Source organism: Ranitomeya variabilis (assembly GCF_051348905.1).
Source record: "Ranitomeya variabilis isolate aRanVar5 chromosome 1 unlocalized genomic scaffold, aRanVar5.hap1 SUPER_1_unloc_1, whole genome shotgun sequence".
NCBI lineage: Eukaryota > Metazoa > Chordata > Amphibia > Anura > Dendrobatidae > Ranitomeya > Ranitomeya variabilis.
Genome location: NW_027507931.1, coordinates 588,630 through 608,984, shown reverse-complemented (window position 1 = coordinate 608,984; position 20,355 = coordinate 588,630).

Sequence of the window (20,355 nt, the reverse complement as noted above, 5' to 3'; positions counted from 1 at the left end):
ACCTTCCTTATTACAGAACATCAGGTCAATAATACGGGAAGAGGTTAAATCCACAGTCAAAGAGCAGCTGAAACATCAGGCGGCTAAAGAAAAAACCCCTCCCCCAGCAAGTGAGCAGGGGTCGGACATTAATTCAGGGGATGAGCCGGGAGTGTTAACCCCCTCTGATGCCTCAGACTTAGACTCCTCGGATGAGGAGTATGGCCACCCGTATTTCCAGTCAGAGGACATTGGAAAACTGCTCAAACTCGTTAGAGCAACTATGGGGGTGGAAACCCCAAAGGAGCCGCGTTCAGTACAGGATAGCATGTTCAGTAACTTGGAGGGAAAGAAGCGAAAGGTCTTTCCCTTCCATGATAGTATACTCAATTTAATTAAGAAAGAGTGGAAAAAGCCAAATAAAAAGATCTCCATTCCTCAAGCCTTAAAACGCAAGTACCCCTTTGATGAAGCGGTATGTGAAGAATGGGAAAAGGCTCCTAAATTAGACGCCGCCATAGCCAGCACCTCTAAAGGGGTAGCATTGCCTTTTGAAGATATGGGAGCCCTAAAGGACCCTCTTGACAAAAAGGCAGATGCCTTTCTAAAGTCGGCTAGGGAGGCATCAACATGGTCATTTAAGCCCGGGGTTGCGGCCACTTGCACGGCTCGTGCTATGGTCAAGTGGCTGGAGGAGCTAAGTGACCAAATCAAAAATAAGTGCCCGCGAGATAAACTACTGGAAGCATTGCCCTCCCTACAAGGTGCCGCAAAATTTCTGGCGGATGCATCAATTGATTCGGTCAGGGGGGCTGCACGTGCTTGTGCTTTATCCAACTCTGGGCGTAGAACATTATGGCTAAAGAATTGGGCAGCCGATTTCCAGTCGAAGGTCAAACTCTGCGGAGTACCCTGTGAAGGGCAATATCTTTTCGGTAAAGCTCTAGACGAGATTCTTGAAAAAGCATCTGACAAAAAGAAGCGGTTTCCACCTCCTTCCTTTCCTAGGCGCCGATGGGAGACTTCCCGTTCATCCTTTCGGGGATCTGGATACAGGGGGGCCCACGGCCGTTCAGATGACAGGTCTGGCCGAGGCAGACCTTGGAGAGATCAGAAACAGAAAAGATTCCTTTTCAACAAACCTCCCCCTAAATCTGATCCAAAACACCAATGACGCCAGGATTCCGGTGGGGGGAAGACTCCGGTGGTTCGTCCACCACTGGGCGGCACTGCCGGCTTCTCAGTGGATAACCAACCTATTATCGGAAGGTTTGAAACTCAAATTCTCCAGCCTCCCACCAAATCGTTTGAAAATGACCCAGGTGGCGGGGAAAAATCAGGCCACACTGGAAAGAGAAGTTCATCTCCTCATACAAAAAGAAGTATTAGTAAGAGTTCCTCATCAGGAAATAGGAAAAGGGTTCTACAGCACCCTATTCCTAACACCAAAACCAGACGGCTCGTTAAGAGTAATATTCAACTTGAGGGCCTTAAATCAGTACATTCAAATAGAGAAATTCAAGATGGAAACTCTAAGGACGGCGATAAAAGTGCTCAACCCAAGCTGTTATATGGCGGTAATCGATCTTACAGACGCTTACTACCATGTACCAATCGCAAGCCAACATCAGCAATATCTCAGACTGCTAGTAAACCTCGAAAAAACTCCCACCCACCTACAGTATCAATGTCTTCCATTCGGGGTAGCCATAGCACCCCGCGTGTTTACCAAAATTATTTCCGAAGTGGCGTCCTACATCAGAAAACAAGACATATTACTGGTGCCTTATTTGGACGATTTCTTGGTAGTAGCAAACAGCAAAGAAGATTGCGAAAAAGCAGTCACAACAGTTATAAACGTGTTAACAAGATTGGGGTGGATGATAAATCTGAAGAAATCAAGACTTGTCCCAACACAGTCTCAAGAGTTCCTCGGGATCCTACTAGATTCCATCAAACAGGAGTGTATCCTCCCACAGAGGAAGATTCAGTCTATCCAACAGAAGGTGCAACTTCTTCAGCAGCAACAATCTATCTCTCTACGGAATGCAATGTCGCTCCTGGGAGTTCTAACGGCGACAATTCCAGCAACACGATGGGCCCAAAGCCACACGAGAGAGTTGCAATGGCAGGTACTAGCCGAGCAAGCAAGAAGCCCTTACAATTTGAATCGGAAGATTCTCCTATCACCAAGGGTCCAAGACTCACTAAAATGGTGGTTAAAACCAGAAAATCTGAGCAAAGCGGTACCATGGTCATTGCAAAATCCAGTAATCCTCACCACCGATGCGAGCCCATGGGGATGGGGAGCGCATGGGGGGGATCAAGTCCTACAAGGTCAATGGGAGCCCTCAATGACAGAAGCGTCTTCCAATCTGAAAGAACTGTCAGCGGTGAGACAAGCTTTTCTTCAAATAGGAGAAAGAATACAAGGAAGGCATGTGGTGGTGTTATCCGACAACAACACAAACGTAATTAGAGCAAAATATAGGGCGCACTGCCGTATGTAATTGAAGCAAATAATGGGTGCAAGGTCAGTAATATAAAATAGCATAAGGAACCCAAAAGAAAGTATTACTGCCTAAACTCGCACACCAAAAATACTATAAAGAATGTAAAAAAATACAAAGCTGATTTTATTGGACACTACAAACACATCATAGACAATAAAAACATGATTAAAAAATTACACCATCCAGAATATACAGGCCATAGAGATCAATAGCAATATACAATATGACTCCCACAAAATGCCAACCCCCAATCCTAGTGGCTCATGGAGAATAAGAATATATCAAGACCAGGCAGCATATAATGCAATTAATAACCACACAAACCATGTGGGGCATCTATGAAGCTGCTGCCCAAGAATAATATAAGAACATGCCAGGAAAGGGGAAGGGAGGGGAGAAAAAGAAGTTAATGATAAATCATGAGGCAGAACATGACGCTAGATCCCAGAGATATAGAAGGAGGAGACCCCCCCCACCAAAATACAACCTGATATAGGGTGATGCCTACGCGTATCGCCTGACAAGCAGGCTTCGTCAGGGAAGATGTTACCTGGGCGTCCAGACAGCTTTAAATAGCAAGAGCCTAATAGCTCAAAGAAGACCGGTGTGTGGGCGTCAGCGCGCCGGAAGTAGGGGAAGATAATCCGGCGCAGGACACTTGATACAAAATATCGTTCCTAGTAAAAACAGGAACAGCGTAGTGCGCATGCGCCGGAAGCTGTGTCTAAAAGAATACCTCATGCCACAACAGCGGCTGCGCCAAATGAAGCGCATAATAGCACAGTGCGCACGCGCATGGGAGACAAGGCACAAGATGATGTAATATAACCACAGGTAAAGAAAAGGTTCCAAAAGAGACCTGGAATATGTGAAAAATGCCTCTATGTGGCTGGTCAGTTGCGCCGTAACAAGTAATATGTATAAAGGGGAATGTCAGTAGGAATGGCAGAAAAAAGATGCCACCATAAACAAGCATATCCCATACAGCACACACCACACACCCCCGGGGATACTCATGCATACAACCTACCAATCTGACCACACATGCACTACAAAAAAGGCATTTTTATACAAATTTTGTCAAAAGGAATTTTATTATTATTATTGTTATTAAAACTATAATAACTGTGATTATAACTCCTATAGTCATATATATAATTAGTGTGCAAATTAGCCTATAGATTAAATAGTAAATAGCAGTGCCAAAGGACAGAGAGGACGGCTGGGAACCCGAAGGAGTGGCATGAGGGCAACAAGAGGGCAAGAGAGGACTTGGTACAGCAGACAAAGGTGCAAGATACACCCCATGAGCCAATCATAAATATGTCCCCAATGAGCCAAAGGACCATAGCAGGAAAACAAAAACATAAACATAAACCCAAGGGCAAATAAGGGGGAACAACATATAGAAGCAAGATTACCAACCCACCATATGTTTACTAATAGCAGGGCACAACTGAACATGATCCAAGGGAGCCCATATGGGGCCTCCAATAGGTTAGGGGTGCCCATCCTGACAGGGCCAAAGTATGGAACACAACAATCCAATTGAAACGAGTTGTCCATCAGGTCCAAAAGTATGTTACAAGGAGGAACAATATGGGGGTCCAGAAAACGTTCTTCATAACCATGGAAAGAATAAGGCAATTATCCCAGAAATCCGGTGAATAATAGTTCCTCATTAAGACCTGTGGGAGTAATGGAGCCAAGATTAAAAATCCATTTCGCTTCCATGCGTAGGAGCAGTTGCTTATATTCACCTCCCCTATTGGACATTTGAACCCTATCCAAGCCCACAATCTTAGTACCGGAGGCTCGACCACCATGCTGTATAAGAAAATGAGAGGCCACCGGAGTGAGAACCCTGCCCTTAAGAACATCCGAGCGCGCGAGGTTGATGGTGGAAAAATGTTTTTGTATTCTTCGTCGCAGCTCCTGAGATGTCTGGCCAACGTAAACACGTTGGCACGGGCATATAAGGGCATATATTACACAGGCCGTTTTGCAGTTGATATAGGATCGTAGTTTGTGTTTACTACCATCCCCCGGGTTCACAAAGAAATCCCCAACTGGGGACATATATGGGCAGATACTACAATTGCCACAGGCAAAAGACCCACGGTGTTCAATACCCCGATGCAATTTAACGGTCGGACGCTTGTAGTGGCTCCTAGTTAGAAGATCCCTAAAGTTAGGGGCTCTTCTAGCTGTAAGCAGTGGCCGATCCCCCACCACCAAGGAAGTACATAAGTCGGTGGTAAGGATGCCCCAATGCCTGCATAGGATGTCCTTAATTTGTGACCAATTGTTGTTATAATTGGTAATAAGCCTTGCCTTGGCATCCCGTACCTTATTGTGGGGGAGCAGGAGTGACTCCTGTGTATGTGTCCTAGCCCGTTGAAAGGCTGTACTAATACTTCTCCGTGGGTAATGTCTCTGTTTAAATCGGTCCGTCAACTTACGAGCTTCCCGATGGAAATCCTCGTCCGAGGTACAGTTCCTTCTTATCCTAAGGAACTGCCCCATAGGAACTCCGTTTTTAGTATGTTGAGGGTGGAAGCTTCTATAGTCCAAAAGACTATTTGTTGCAGTCGGCTTGCAGTAGAGACTGGTAGATAAAGATCCATCCCCAGCCACCACTTGAAGATCTAAGAAAATAGCTGTGGTGGGAGAAATAGAATGTGTGAGCAGTATATTATGGCGATTCACATTCAAAGATTCAATGAAGCCAAGACACTCCTCGCTCCCCCCAGTCCAAATAAAAAACACGTCGTCGATATAACGACTCCAATGACGTACATGTCTCTTAAATTCCTCCCGGGTGTAGACCATGGTGGCCTCCCACCAACCCAAAAAGAGGTTGGCAACGGCCGGGGCACACCTCGCCCCCATGGCCACACCCGAGATCTGGAGATAATAAGTCCTGTCGAATAGAAAAAAATTATGCTTCATAATAAACTCCAGAAGATCGACCACCAAGGAGTCGTGCATCCTGTCCGAGTGCCCCAATTGGTCAAGAAAAAACAAAGTCGCTGTGATACCATCCTCATGGCTAATATTCGAATAAAGCGACTCCACGTCGCAAGTCACCAGTAAGGAGTCAGCGGGCAGGGTGACACCCCGACAAACTTGAATAAAGTGCGAAGAGTCTTGTACAAATGAGGGCAAATTTTTGACTAAGGGCTGGAGAAAGTGGTCCACGTATATACACGCTTTCTCGCAAAGGCTGCCAATGCCGGCCACAATGGCAGTGCGCCCTATATTTTGCTCTAATTACGTATGTGCTTCACCCGCCTCTTGGTGGGTGTTTCCTTTTCGGGCAGCACGCATTCTATTTTGATTTTTTATATATTTATGGGCTGTACATATTTATTATAATTGTGTGCCCTGTCTATATTTTTGTTTTCAGTGACTGGTTGTGGTTGGCTAAGTTGTAGCCATGGATTGGGAAGCCCGGGAAGCCGCTTGGAGGGCTCAATCCAGTAATATCTTCTCAACAGGGGAGCAGGTGTCACCGGATTCTGATTTCCATAAACTCTCCTCAGAGCTATCAGCAGCACATCGAGCAGGCATAAGACTCTGGTGGAACGTTCGCAGTTTGGAGGAGTATATTAAACTTAACATCGCTCCTCGTGGCCTTAGGGTCCCTATCTATCCTGCTTGGGAGCCCTCCCCGGAGTTCCGGGTGACATGGGAACAGGGCCTATTAAAATGCTCTAATATCATTATGAACATGCTTTTGGAGCACGACAGACAATTATTGGCCGATACTAAGGCAAAGATTAGAGATTTGGAAACTAGGTTGGTGGGTTTTGATGATGCAAAACAGGTGCAGCCGTTCAAAGTCAAGTTAAAAGAGGGTCTTGACAAGTATGACCGTGATATTATGGCAAAAAAGAAAAATAAATTTTTCAGGGACCGTAATGATTTTGATACAAACGGGGCTTTTAAATGGAGACATCAGGGCAACGGAAGACGGGCGTCACAATTTCAGAGAGCGACAAATACAAAACGGGATACTGTTAGGAGAATGGAGGGCACTTCGGAGAGTGATTTTTTATCGTCCGTGGAAAGCGAGCCCGATACCGGACCAGAAGGGGGCGGAGGCGTCGTATCGCTGCCACCACGAACCAGATATGGAGGACACAGGCCCCCTGCACAGAAGTCCCACAGGAACAATCAGAAGTAGGGGCGTCAGGCCCCTTTGGGGATGCTGTTGCTGATGGCCAGGTATCTATAGGGACACTACAGGTTGTTAACCTGTCGGATTATACTTTGTCCCCTATCGAACTCTCTGTGCTCCAACGAGGCCTCACCTTCTCCCCTGTTAATGTTTTGGATAAGTTTACCCTGGTAAAGGACTTATCCTTGTTTTGTCGACGTCTCCTGTTGCAGGTGCTTCACAACAGACCCCGGGTGATGGAGGGTATTGAACCAACGGACCAACAAGTTTTTCGTGACCTATTACAGCTTCTACAGGAAAATAGCTCGGAGGACGGTAAGAATGTTTGCCCATTCAAAAACAAGTCTCGTGTGGCCCCACCTTTCTCGCTGGTCCCTGCCATTAGGGTTTTCTTTGAACTCACCAAAAGGGACATCATGGCCTTACATCCACGCACCTCTACTCTGGGTAATCTCAGTGGGGAGGAAAGACGTGCCCTTAATGGGCTTAGGGATAACAATGCTTTTTTGATCAAAGAAGCAGATAAGGGGGGTAATGTGGTCTTGTGGCCACATGCACTCTACCTGGAGGAGGCACATCGTCAATTAGGGAACAGTCGATTTTATAGGAGGCTTCCATCGGATCCCACGGCGGTTTTCTCCATTAAGTTTAGACGACTCCTGGAAAAGGCGAGGGACTTGGGTATCATCAGTCCTCAAGAATTTGACTTTATGTGGGTAGAATCACCCATTACGGCAACGTTTTATATGTTGCCGAAGGTCCACAAAGATCTACAGAGGCCGCCGGGCCGGCCCATTGTGGCCGGCATTGGCAGCCTTTGCGAGAAAGCGTGTATATACGTGGACCACTTTCTCCAGCCCTTAGTCAAAAATTTGCCCTCATTTGTACAAGACTCTTCGCACTTTATTCAAGTTTGTCGGGGTGTCACCCTGCCCGCTGACTCCTTACTGGTGACTTGCGACGTGGAGTCGCTTTATTCGAATATTAGCCATGAGGATGGTATCACAGCGACTTTGTTTTTTCTTGACCAATTGGGGCACTCGGACAGGATGCACGACTCCTTGGTGGTCGATCTTCTGGAGTTTATTATGAAGCATAATTTTTTTCTATTCGACAGGACTTATTATCTCCAGATCTCGGGTGTGGCCATGGGGGCGAGGTGTGCCCCGGCCGTTGCCAACCTCTTTTTGGGTTGGTGGGAGGCCACCATGGTCTACACCCGGGAGGAATTTAAGAGACATGTACGTCATTGGAGTCGTTATATCGACGACGTGTTTTTTATTTGGACTGGGGGGAGCGAGGAGTGTCTTGGCTTCATTGAATCTTTGAATGTGAATCGCCATAATATACTGCTCACACATTCTATTTCTCCCACCACAGCTATTTTCTTAGATCTTCAAGTGGTGGCTGGGGATGGATCTTTATCTACCAGTCTCTACCGCAAGCCGACTGCAACAAATAGTCTTTTGGACTATAGAAGCTTCCACCCTCAACATACTAAAAACGGAGTTCCTATGGGGCAGTTCCTTAGGATAAGAAGGAACTGTACCTCGGACGAGGATTTCCATCGGGAAGCTCGTAAGTTGACGGACCGATTTAAACAGAGACATTACCCACGGAGAAGTATTAGTACAGCCTTTCAACGGGCTAGGACACATACACAGGAGTCACTCCTGCTCCCCCACAATAAGGTACAGGATGCCAAGGCAAGGCTTATTACCAATTATAACAACAATTGGTCACAAATTAAGGACATCCTATGCAGGCATTGGGGCATCCTTACCACCGACTTATGTACTTCCTTGGTGGTGGGGGATCGGCCACTGCTTACAGCTAGAAGAGCCCCTAACTTTAGGGATCTTCTAACTAGGAGCCACTACAAGCGTCCGACCGTTAAATTGCATCGGGGTATTGAACACCGTGGGTCTTTTGCCTGTGGCAATTGTAGTATCTGCCCATATATGTCCCCAGTTGGGGATTTCTTTGTGAACCCGGGGGATGGTAGTAAACACAAACTACGATCCTATATCAACTGCAAAACGGCCTGTGTAATATATGCCCTTATATGCCCGTGCCAACGTGTTTACGTTGGCCAGACATCTCAGGAGCTGCGACGAAGAATACAAAAACATTTTTCCACCATCAACCTCGCGCGCTCGGATGTTCTTAAGGGCAGGGTTCTCACTCCGGTGGCCTCTCATTTTCTTATACAGCATGGTGGTCGAGCCTCCGGTACTAAGATTGTGGGCTTGGATAGGGTTCAAATGTCCAATAGGGGAGGTGAATATAAGCAACTGCTCCTACGCATGGAAGCGAAATGGATTTTTAATCTTGGCTCCATTACTCCCACAGGTCTTAATGAGGAACTATTATTCACCGGATTTCTGGGATAATTGCCTTATTCTTTCCATGGTTATGAAGAACGTTTTCTGGACCCCCATATTGTTCCTCCTTGTAACATACTTTTGGACCTGATGGACAACTCGTTTCAATTGGATTGTTGTGTTCCATACTTTGGCCCTGTCAGGATGGGCACCCCTAACCTATTGGAGGCCCCATATGGGCTCCCTTGGATCATGTTCAGTTGTGCCCTGCTATTAGTAAACATATGGTGGGTTGGTAATCTTGCTTCTATATGTTGTTCCCCCTTATTTGCCCTTGGGTTTATGTTTATGTTTTTGTTTTCCTGCTATGGTCCTTTGGCTCATTGGGGACATATTTATGATTGGCTCATGGGGTGTATCTTGCACCTTTGTCTGCTGTACCAAGTCCTCTCTTGCCCTCTTGTTGCCCTCATGCCACTCCTTCGGGCTCCCAGCCGTCCTCTCTGTCCTTTGGCACTGCTATTTACTATTTAATCTATAGGCTAATTTGCACACTAATTATATATATGACTATAGGAGTTATAACCACAGTTATTATAGTTTTAATAACAATAATAATAATAAAATTCCTTTTGACAAAATTTGTATAAAAATGCCTTTTTTGTAGTGCATGTGTGGTCAGATTGGTAGGTTGTATGCATGAGTATCCCCGGGGGTGTGTGGTGTGTGCTGTATGGGATATGCTTGTTTATGGTGGCATCTTTTTTCTGCCATTCCTACTGACATTCCCCTTTATACATATTACTTGTTACGGCGCAACTGACCAGCCACATAGAGGCATTTTTCACATGTTCCAGGTCTCTTTTGGAACCTTTTCTTTACCTGTGGTTATATTACATCATCTTGTGCCTTGTCTCCCATGCGCGTGCGCACTGTGCTATTATGCGCTTCATTTGGCGCAGCCGCTGTTGTGGCATGAGGTATTCTTTTAGACACAGCTTCCGGCGCATGCGCACTACGCCGTTCCTGTTTTTACTAGGAACGATATTTTGTATCAAGTGTCCTGCGCCGGATTATCTTCCCCTACTTCCGGCGCGCTGACGCCCACACACCGGTCTTCTTTGAGCTATTAGGCTCTTGCTATTTAAAGCTGTCTGGACGCCCAGGTAACATCTTCCCTGACGAAGCCTGCTTGTCAGGCGATACGCGTAGGCATCACCCTATATCAGGTTGTATTTTGGTGGGGGGGGTCTCCTCCTTCTATATCTCTGGGATCTAGCGTCATGTTCTGCCTCATGATTTATCATTAACTTCTTTTTCTCCCCTCCCTTCCCCTTTCCTGGCATGTTCTTATATTATTCTTGGGCAGCAGCTTCATAGATGCCCCACATGGTTTGTGTGGTTATTAGTTGCATTGTATGCTGCCTGGTCTTGATATATTCTTATTCTCCATGAGCCACTAGGATTGGGGGTTGGCATTTTGTGGGAGTCATATTGTATATTGCTATTGATCTCTATGGCCTGTATATTCTGGATGGTGTAATTTTTTAATCATGTTTTTATTGTCTATGATGTGTTTGTAGTGTCCAATAAAATCAGCTTTGTATTTTTTTACATTCTTTATAGTATTTTTGGTGTGCGAGTTTAGGCAGTAATACTTTCTTTTGGGATCCGACAACAACACAACAATAGCCTATATAAATCGTCAAGGGGGCACAAGATCACCATCCCTGATGACAGAAGCCAAAGAACTTTTCTTTTGGGCCGAAAACAACCTTCTCTCTCTAACTGGGACATACCTAAGAGGATCAGAAAATCAAGTAGCCAACTTCCTAAGCCGTCACCCATTACATCAAGGGGAGTGGGCCCTGAGCCAGGAAGTCTTTGGGAAAATATGTGCCAACTGGGGCATTCCAGAAGTAGACTTGTTCGCCACAAAACAAAATCGGAAAGTGAACAAGTTCTATTCTCTAAACCCGAGGGAACAACCGGAAGGAGTAGACGCGTTTCTATACCAGTGGAACTTTCATCTGGCATACGCTTTTCCCCCAATACCTTTAATCCCGGCAGTCCTCAGGAAAATTCGGGAAGACAAAGCACGAGTAATACTCATAGCTCCCTTTTGGCCGAAAAGGGCATGGTTCACGTGGCTCAGACGCATGTCTATCTCGGACCCGTGGATCCTTCCAGACACATCGGATCTCCTACACCAGGGACCAGTTCAACACCCTCAAGTACACGGGCTACATCTCACCGCCTGGAACTTGAGAGGGGACTTCTACTAGCAAAAGGATTCTCGAACCCTTTAGTAACCACGTTGCTCGCTAGCAGGAAAAAAGTCACCTCAGAAAAATATCAGAAAATTTGGCAGAAATTCCTGGAATTTTCGGGGCGACAGTTGTCCCAAACGGGCCAAGAAGTCCCAGTAAAGGAAATTTTAGAATTTCTCCAAAAAGGGTTGGAGAGAGGGCTATCTACTAGCACCCTGAAGGTGCATGTCTCCGCCCTGGGTGCGCTGTTTGATCTCAAACTTGCTGACCACCCTTGGGTCTATAGGTTCATCCGAGCCTCTTTTACATCTAGACCCTCAAAATTATCTCCCAAGGTGGCTCCCTGGGATCTAAATTTAGTTTTAAATGCTCTAACTGTTTCCCCCTTTGAGCCCCTTGATTCTATTTCAATAAAATCTTTGACACTAAAAACTGTCCTCCTGGTTGCTCTAACTTCAGCCCGCCGTACTTGCGAGCTGCAGGCTATTTCAGTGAACCCCCCTTACACTACCTTCCAGGATGACAGAGTAATTATCAAAACTGACCCGGCCTTCCTACCAAAGGTCAATTCTAAATTTCATAGGGACCAGGAAATTATCTTACCCTCATTTTGTCCTCAACCAAAATCCCAGGGAGAGCAAACCTTCCATTGTCTTGATGTCAGACGCTGCCTGCTTCAATACATAGAAGCCACAAAATCTTGGCGTCAGTCATCAGCCCTTTTTGTCACCTTCCAGGGGACAAACAGGGGAAAAAAGGCCTCAAAGGCAACTATTGCACGGTGGTTGCGTACAGCTATCTCACTTTCGTACTCTTCTTCTGGCCAAATTCCCCCACAGGGTGTTACGGCCCACTCCACGCATTCTATTGCCACATCCTGGGCGGAAAGGGCAAACGCTTCGGTGGAGCAGATTTGTAGGGCGGCAGTATGGTCCTCACCCTCTACCTTCTTCTGACATTATAGGCTAGACTTAGGTCTTTCAAACTTGGCTTTCGGGAGAAAGGTGTTATCTGCTGTTGTCCCACCCTAAGGAGTCTTCTATTTCTTCCTCTCATGTGCGGTGCTGTCATGGTGAAGGGAAAAAATGATAATTACTTACGGGTAATTTGATTTTCCAGAACCATGACAGCACCGCATTAATTCCCGCCCTATCTTGGTGATGGTTGTGTGATTCACAAAAAAAAAATAAAAAAAAAAAAAAAATATATATATATATATATATATATATATATATATAATAATAAAAAAAATATATATAAATAAATAGATAATATATATATATACATACTTTTGACATATAGATAAGAGCTAATATACAGCTATACAATGTAAATATGATATATGAATGTGTACTAACAAAGCGGTCATCTTCCATACTCTGAAACAAACTGAGGAGAGAGTGGCCGCCCCATTCTTTTATCTCTGCTACAGGTTTCCTGTTCCTGGGGGCGGATGCCATCTCTCATGTGCGGTGCTGTCATGGTTCTGGAAAATCAAATTACCCGTAAGTAATTATCATTTATTCACCTGCTCCCTGTTCCACCGCCGCTGCGTCTTCCCCGTCCTCTGCACTGACTGTTCAGGCAGAGGGCGGCGCGCACACTAATCGCGTCATCGTGCCCTCTGACCTGAGTGTCAGTGCAGAGGATGGGGAAGACTGAGCGGAGGCCGGTGGCGGTGGAACGGAGAGCAGGTGAATATCGCGCACTGTGTTATGGTCACCTGCTCCAGGCGCGGTCCCTGGTTCCCCGGCAGCTTCTTCCTGTAGTGAACGGTCACATGGTACCGCTCATTACAGTAATGAATATGCGGCTCCACCCCTATGGGAGTGGAGTGGGGTCCATATTCATTACTGTAATGAGCGTCACCATGTGACCGCTCACTACAGGAAGAAGATGCCGGCGCCGGGGAACTAGGGACTGCGCCAGGAGCAGGTGAGTATGATTACACAGCTGCTGCTCCACCTCCCCTGCCGACCCCTGGGTATGACTCGAGTATAAGCAGAGAGGGGCAATTTCAGCCTTAAAAAATGGTCTGAAATTCACGGCATATACTCGAGTATATACAGTACTCATTACTCGAGATTTCCTGAGCACGCCCGGGTGTCCTCCGAGTATTTGTAAATACTCGGAGATTTAGTTTTTCTTGCCGCAGCTGAATGATTTACATCTGTTAGCCAGCTTAATTACATGTGGGGATTCCCTAGCAACCAGGCAACCCCCACATGTAGTTATGCTGGCTAACAGATGTAAATCATTCAGCTGCAGCGCTGAAAACTAAATCTCCGAGCACCAAAAAATACTCGGAGGACACCCGAGCATGCTCGGGAAATCTCGAGTAACGAGTATATTCGCTCATCACTAGCTATTATCCTAAGTCATGTGACAAGGCCCGTTAAAGGGTCGACATTGACTGTTAGGATTGCTACTTCCAATAAGTGGCACTAGAGTTCTAGTCCTCTTCCTCTCTCAAGAGACAATTTGCATGTTTCCCAGAGGAGCATTGCAGCTTTAAGTCTCCTCACCTCGACATGCTTAACATGCCACTCTCCGCAAGGAGAAACGATATTTCTTGGATCCCTTGAAATGTCATTGAATTTATTGTTCCCCATGCCATTGGCTGCAAAACAACCCCCAAAGCATGAGCATTGTTACCAAAGAGTTCAATTACTATTAAGAGTTCCAAAATGCATCTGTCTTGTTTAGATGCTAATTATACAAATTGTCTCTTCAGAGAGGAAGAGATCTAGAATTCTAGTGCCAGCTATTGGAAGGTAGCAATCCTACAAGTCAATGTCAATCCTTTAACGAGCCTTGTCACATGACTTAGGATAATAGCCAAACCAGAATCTCAATTTACGGACACTGTGTTTCGGGGTACTGCCCCTCATCAGTGCAAAGTGGAGAACTGGTTTGGCTGTGTGAGAGGTGTCCGACCGATATCCAAGAAGTATAATTTCTCCTTGTGGAGATTGACATGCTAAGCATGTCGAGATGAGGAGACTTAAAGCCGCAATGCTCCTCTGGGAAATAGGCTAATTATGCAAATTGTCTCTTCAGACAAGATGTTCCTTTGCATACTTCTAACAATGAATTTTATAGTGAGGATTTAATGCAAGAGAGGCTTTCTTCTGATGACTCTTCCAAACAAAAAATGCCATCCCTCGTTCCCAATTTCAAAGGGTAGAACGCATAGTCACAGGTCCCATCAAGAAACAAGAGAGGGTGGATGAAATGTACAATAAATTCAGAGAACCGGATTATACTCCACAGGTTTTACATAATGCTTTACAACCATCTACAACCCCTAGACAACCTGCTACGGGACGAGTGCCATTCGTCCACACTTATCATCCTTATGTCCATATTCTTCACCACACCATCAGGAAACATTGGAATCTCCTTAGAGAGGCACACCCGGAGGTACCGGAATTTCAAAGACATTTTTTGCCTTGCTATAAACGTCCTCGAAATATTCGTGATACACTCATTAAAGCAGATATTGGCTCAGGCTCACGTATTTCTACACAAAGATTTTTATCTCAACCAAAAACGGGCACGCACCCGTGTTTGCATTGCAACCAGTGTGGGAATGTACAGAAGGGTGATCATTTTTACCACCCACACTCAGGCAAACAATATAAGATTAAGGATTATAGCACCTGCGACACTTCACATGTGGTTTATTCCATTAAATGTCCCTGCGGTCTCCTCTACATTGGGGAAACATCACAACCCATTAGAGATCGCATCAGTAAACACAAATCCACCATCAGGTGCAGGAACACATTATTTCCGTTACCTGACCATTTCATTAGCGCAGGACATTCCATACCACAGTTAAAATTCCAGGTGATTGAGCATATTCCACTACCCAGACGAGGGGGCAATCGCATCCAGACCCTCAAGAGAAGGGAAGCTTTCTGGATACATGAATTGGAGACTATATCCCCCAGGGGTCTTAATAGGGAGTATGACCTATTTTCCTTTATGTAATAGATTCCCTTTCATTTATTTTGAGATATAGCATGAATAAATCTGAAATATGGTATGACTCTGTATGTTTATGAATATAATTGTATTGACACAGTGCTTTATTTTACAGAGTCATCTATATTGAATTGACGTCACGCAATTTCACTTCCTGATCCTTCCTCCTCCTGGATCCCCATCCCTATCTTAGTCCCATTTCTTTATTTTCATTATTCCTTCATCCTTTTTTTTTTTTCAAACAAAAGACCGGCCTAGCCATGACGTCACATCCTGTGACTCACTTCCAGTTTTCAGCAGGCAGACTTATCCCGCCCCTTACACATAAAAATGGGTGCACATCAGGCTATGGTATCTGTGAACAAGCGGCGGACACCGCGTTCCTGACAGACGCCATCACAGCCCACCCTAGGTAAGATACATTTGTGGAACCTTTTCACTAAGAAAATAGGTATTAAGCCACATGGCTAATTATAATACTATATGCTCAGACAGGGACAAGCACCATCTCAGTCCACAATACGGATCTGAACACCACATAAAACTATATGGGGTATGTATATTAGTCCCTCCCCCCTTTTTTATCCCTATATTCTATTATTATGTAATATCTCAAACTTATATATAGATCTGATTCTCTGAGAAGGACATCACTCCGCAAGTAACTATCCGGAGACTTCTATCGGATTATCTGCACATTAGCATCATTTACATTACCTCATAGGTCAGTTTCCCTTTTTCTCTCTTACACACCTCATAGAAATTATTTACAACTATAATGTTATATTATTACCTTCACTAGGATCTGAGTAGGACCCCTTTTGATTTGAGCCACAAATATACGTTATTTCATAATAGCAAGGTATGACCCTTTTTTTTTTCTTCTTCTCTTCCATTTCTTCTGTTTCATCCATCCCTCACCAAAAATGCACAATATGCTTTGTATTAGTTTCAATATATTATGTAAGTTTGTATTCGAGACATTGATTGTATATTGTACATTGTGAATATTGCAGTATACTGAAGAAGGTCAACCTTATTGACCGAAACGTTTGTACAAGTGGCTGCGAATAAAATTCTTTCAGTTGACAAAGTTAAGTGCCAAAATTTATTATATTTAGTTTCTAGTGTGGGAACCTTCTTTTGAGGACCACTACAGCTGTGCCAAAAATACACTTTAATATATGACTCTTCCATGATGGTCATATTTGTGCAGGTGTCTCTGAACCAGAGAACAATTCCAGAGTCTGCTAAATCTTTCTGAAGGTCTTTTGCAGTCATGTGGGAATTCTGATTTGCCTCTCTAGAAATCCTACAAGCAGCTCCCATTGAAATGTTGCTTGGTCTTTCAGACCTTATCTTCACCTCCACTGTTCCTGTTAACTGCCATTTCTTAATTACATTTCCATGATTAATTTACATTACAAACCCTGACGACGTTGATCAACACTACTGATGAAACTGACCATTTTTTTGCATAGGAGAAAAATGCCTGACGTCTAAATGAGAAAATGGACAAATGATAAATTAAGTTGTATACTACAAGTGTGAGGCTAGTCACTACTGACTGATAAGCAGTGAGGTTGGGTAATCAAGAGGTCCAAGGTTAAAGGCCAAAAGAGTATGTCATAGACAAAGGTGTAGTGGGGAAATAATCTGAGGTCAATATTCCAAGAAGGTAGTGGAACATGACAAAAGAGCCAGGCAAACAAATAGTGAAGACAAATCACATGGTTACCACACACTTCACGAGAAAAGCTACTATTGGCAGCAATCAATGGCAGAGAGTTGGTTAAATAGCCAGGTAATTACTCAGAACAAGAAACACATGAATAAAGCCCCAGCATACCCTGCTCCTAATTGGAAGGCTAGTCTGTCACTCCAGACACTGACAGCTTAGCACACCCAAGCATGCAATTGGATGACTGAGCTGTTCATCACCATACTGACAGCTCAGCACACTACTGGGGAGACACGAGGGTCAGTGGGTGCTCTTGTTCACTGGCCCGAGACAGAATGGACCAGGCCTTATCTCACTGAATGCCCACACTCCTTACCCATGAGCAGAAATACCACTCAGACAACACAGAGTGAGGGTAAAACAGTGTGGCTCACTCTTTCGCTGACTCGCCAGGATTAGAGTAGCTCTGACTTCGGGGCTTCCAGGGCCGATTACCTCCACCTGTGGCACCCTTCTTTTGGTGGGCACCCACAGGGAGGCAGTAATGACAAGCTTAGGAAGCCAATAGTCCATTAAGGCATGTGGCCAGGTGACCGGAGGGTCACAACCTGGCTTCTCCGAATGTCTTCATGGGGCCATGTGACTGGTGGGTCCCAATCCTGGCCTCTCTAAATACATTCATGGGGCCAAGTGACAGAAGGATACCAATCCTGGCTTCCCAAAATGTATCCATGGGTTCAGTGATGGTCAATGTAGCAGATCTGCATTCCATCAGCTACGGACGAGGTCCCTTAAGCTGACATCTTGTACAATGTCAAATCTGTGTTCGCCTTGATGTACCATGGTGCTTTGGCTGTTTTTCTGTAGAGTCCTCCTTGAAGAAGGATCCATATCCCTTGTTATACTCACATCTGTGGTTTAGGTCATCTTGCATAGGTCAGAGGGGAAGGTCGGATGGGATTAAACTCATTGAGTATTTAATCAATCTGCAAAGTTTTTCCTTCACTGTTTTGCAGGTCAACACTAAAGAAAAACACATAAATTCAATAGTCAATGTTTAGACAATAGCCTATGTCACCTGGGCTGCTGAAAATAGACGTGTGACATAATTAAGATTAAATGCTGTGTCGTCACATTTTAACCCATTTTAATAAGCCAGATGTGATATAATTCCGATCATCTTTCTCCTGGTCCTCGGCTTGACCTGGGTAACTCCTCCTGGACCCATGGTATGGGGATTAAAATACCTGTTCTCGCCTCCAAGCCTGGCACTTCTCTTATGGAATGTCCTCTGTGGCCTCCACTGGTTTCCTGGTATGAACAATGTCTTGGGACAGTTTCACCCAATCATCGGCTCCAAATGAGCTGTAACGTTCACATTCTGGTCGAACAGATAGGAAAACCTCTTTATGGCATTCTAAGTTAGATAGGGGGGGACACATTCATAAAATCCAATTTGCTGGAGCGAAGAGCAGTTAGAAAGAACGTTTTCTTATGGAGGACCCTGTGTGTTGGGACACTGCATGGACTCCTGATTGATTTTAATGTAAAGTGTGTAATTCTACGTTTCATCTGCGGGGGCACTGCAGGGAGTAACCCTTGTTACTGGGATTCTCCACTCACCACAGATGGTCACTAATTAAAAAAGGAGCCTAAAACAACAGACTCATCTCATTTAATTATTTTACTGAAAGCTTTTGTTTTTTTAATCTATAGCTATGGAGGACTCCAAAGTAGATTAATGGACAACCCTAAAATGAAAAACTTTAATTTACAGACCGTTAGTTTAATTTAATGCTCATTGTAAAAGAACATCAAGATTTTGGGGGATTTTCATTCAACCCTACAGACACTCACGTCATTCCCATCAGACCGCACCCTGCGTGGTATTTTGGCACAACGGAATGTGCAAAAATTGTACAAAATGCTTTCATGACTGTGGTTAGTAAACAAATAGGAAACAATTAACTTCAGACATTTTCCTAAACACTTAAAATCTTAAGATAAGACTCGCTTTAATTAAAGACTTCAGAAACACACATGTGAATAGTTTCCACAGTAGATAACAAGAAAAGACAAATATTTCCAGACATTGTTGCTCTGTCTCTTTGTCTCACTGGTGGTTTCGTTTCATTCCGTCCTTCCAGTAATGGAAATTGGCTCTTTGACTTCTTGGTGGAAGCAGACGTCCGTTTTTCACGAATAGAGCATGTACCCATTGTAAAATAATGGGATATTCTCATATTTGAGCTTTTTTTTTTTTGCTTGTTTTTTTTTTTTTTGCAGACTGTGTTGTCCAAAAAAATGGAGACGTCCTTTTTTTTTTATCCAAGTTCCAAGTCATGATTAAAGTCACCCATACTAGAGTCTATGGGTCCAAAAAAGCATTTTCTGAAGAAGCAGATCTTTAGTATAACAAGGCAGAAAAACTCAGAAATGTTCAGTGTTTCATTTCCCCAGTGTACATTGTGTAGTATGAAGCCTTATTCAGTCGTCCGTTTTCTTTGCATATGAGAAAAATGGATATTTTTTTTCAGAATCCGATTTTCATCCATCTTTCATCCGTGTCTGTATTCATCATTCATTAATGTGACATTTGTTTTTTCCGTGTAAAAAAAAATTCTAAGTTTTTCACGCCCATAAAACAACAAAAAACAGACAGAACTCAGATGACACGCATTGTATACATGTGTTGTAGGGTTTTTTCACTGTCCCAGTGTTCAGTTATTACTTTTCCATTGGATCCGTGGGGACTTGACTGATGTGTCCTCTTCTAACTTAGCGGCTGACATTACTCTTCTCTGTCTAATGGACGAGGACCAATAATAATTTAGAATCTCTCTATTAACTCTGAATTCTCACACAGTTTATAGTTATTTTTGACTTTTGAGATGGCTATCATTACTACATCTTTTAGTACTATATAAGTATGTTAATCATTATTGCTAATAAAAGTAATGTGTCATCAGAAAATGATCTATTGTTTAAATACATTTTTATCTTAAGAGGGGTATTCCCAGCTCCAAGGTTCTATCCCAATATGTAGCAGGTTTAATAATAACAATATTAGCAAATATCTCCAATTTGAAATGTAGTATAGTTCTTCAGATTCGCTATGTCGCTTACCTCCTGCAGGGCATTGCAGTAGCTTAGTTATCCATGGTTACTACCACTCATATAGTGACAGTTAGTTAGACAGCTTTTAGTGGTCGAAAATGGAAGAAACACAAGGTGACTATCAATCTTCCTTGGTCTGGAGCTCCATGCAAGATCTTGCATCGTGGAGTACAGATGATGATGAGACAGGTCAGGAATCAGCTCAGGACTACACAGGAGGACCTGGTCAATGATCTGAAGAGAGCTGGGACCACAGTCTCAAACATTACCATTAGTAACATACTACATCATAGATTAA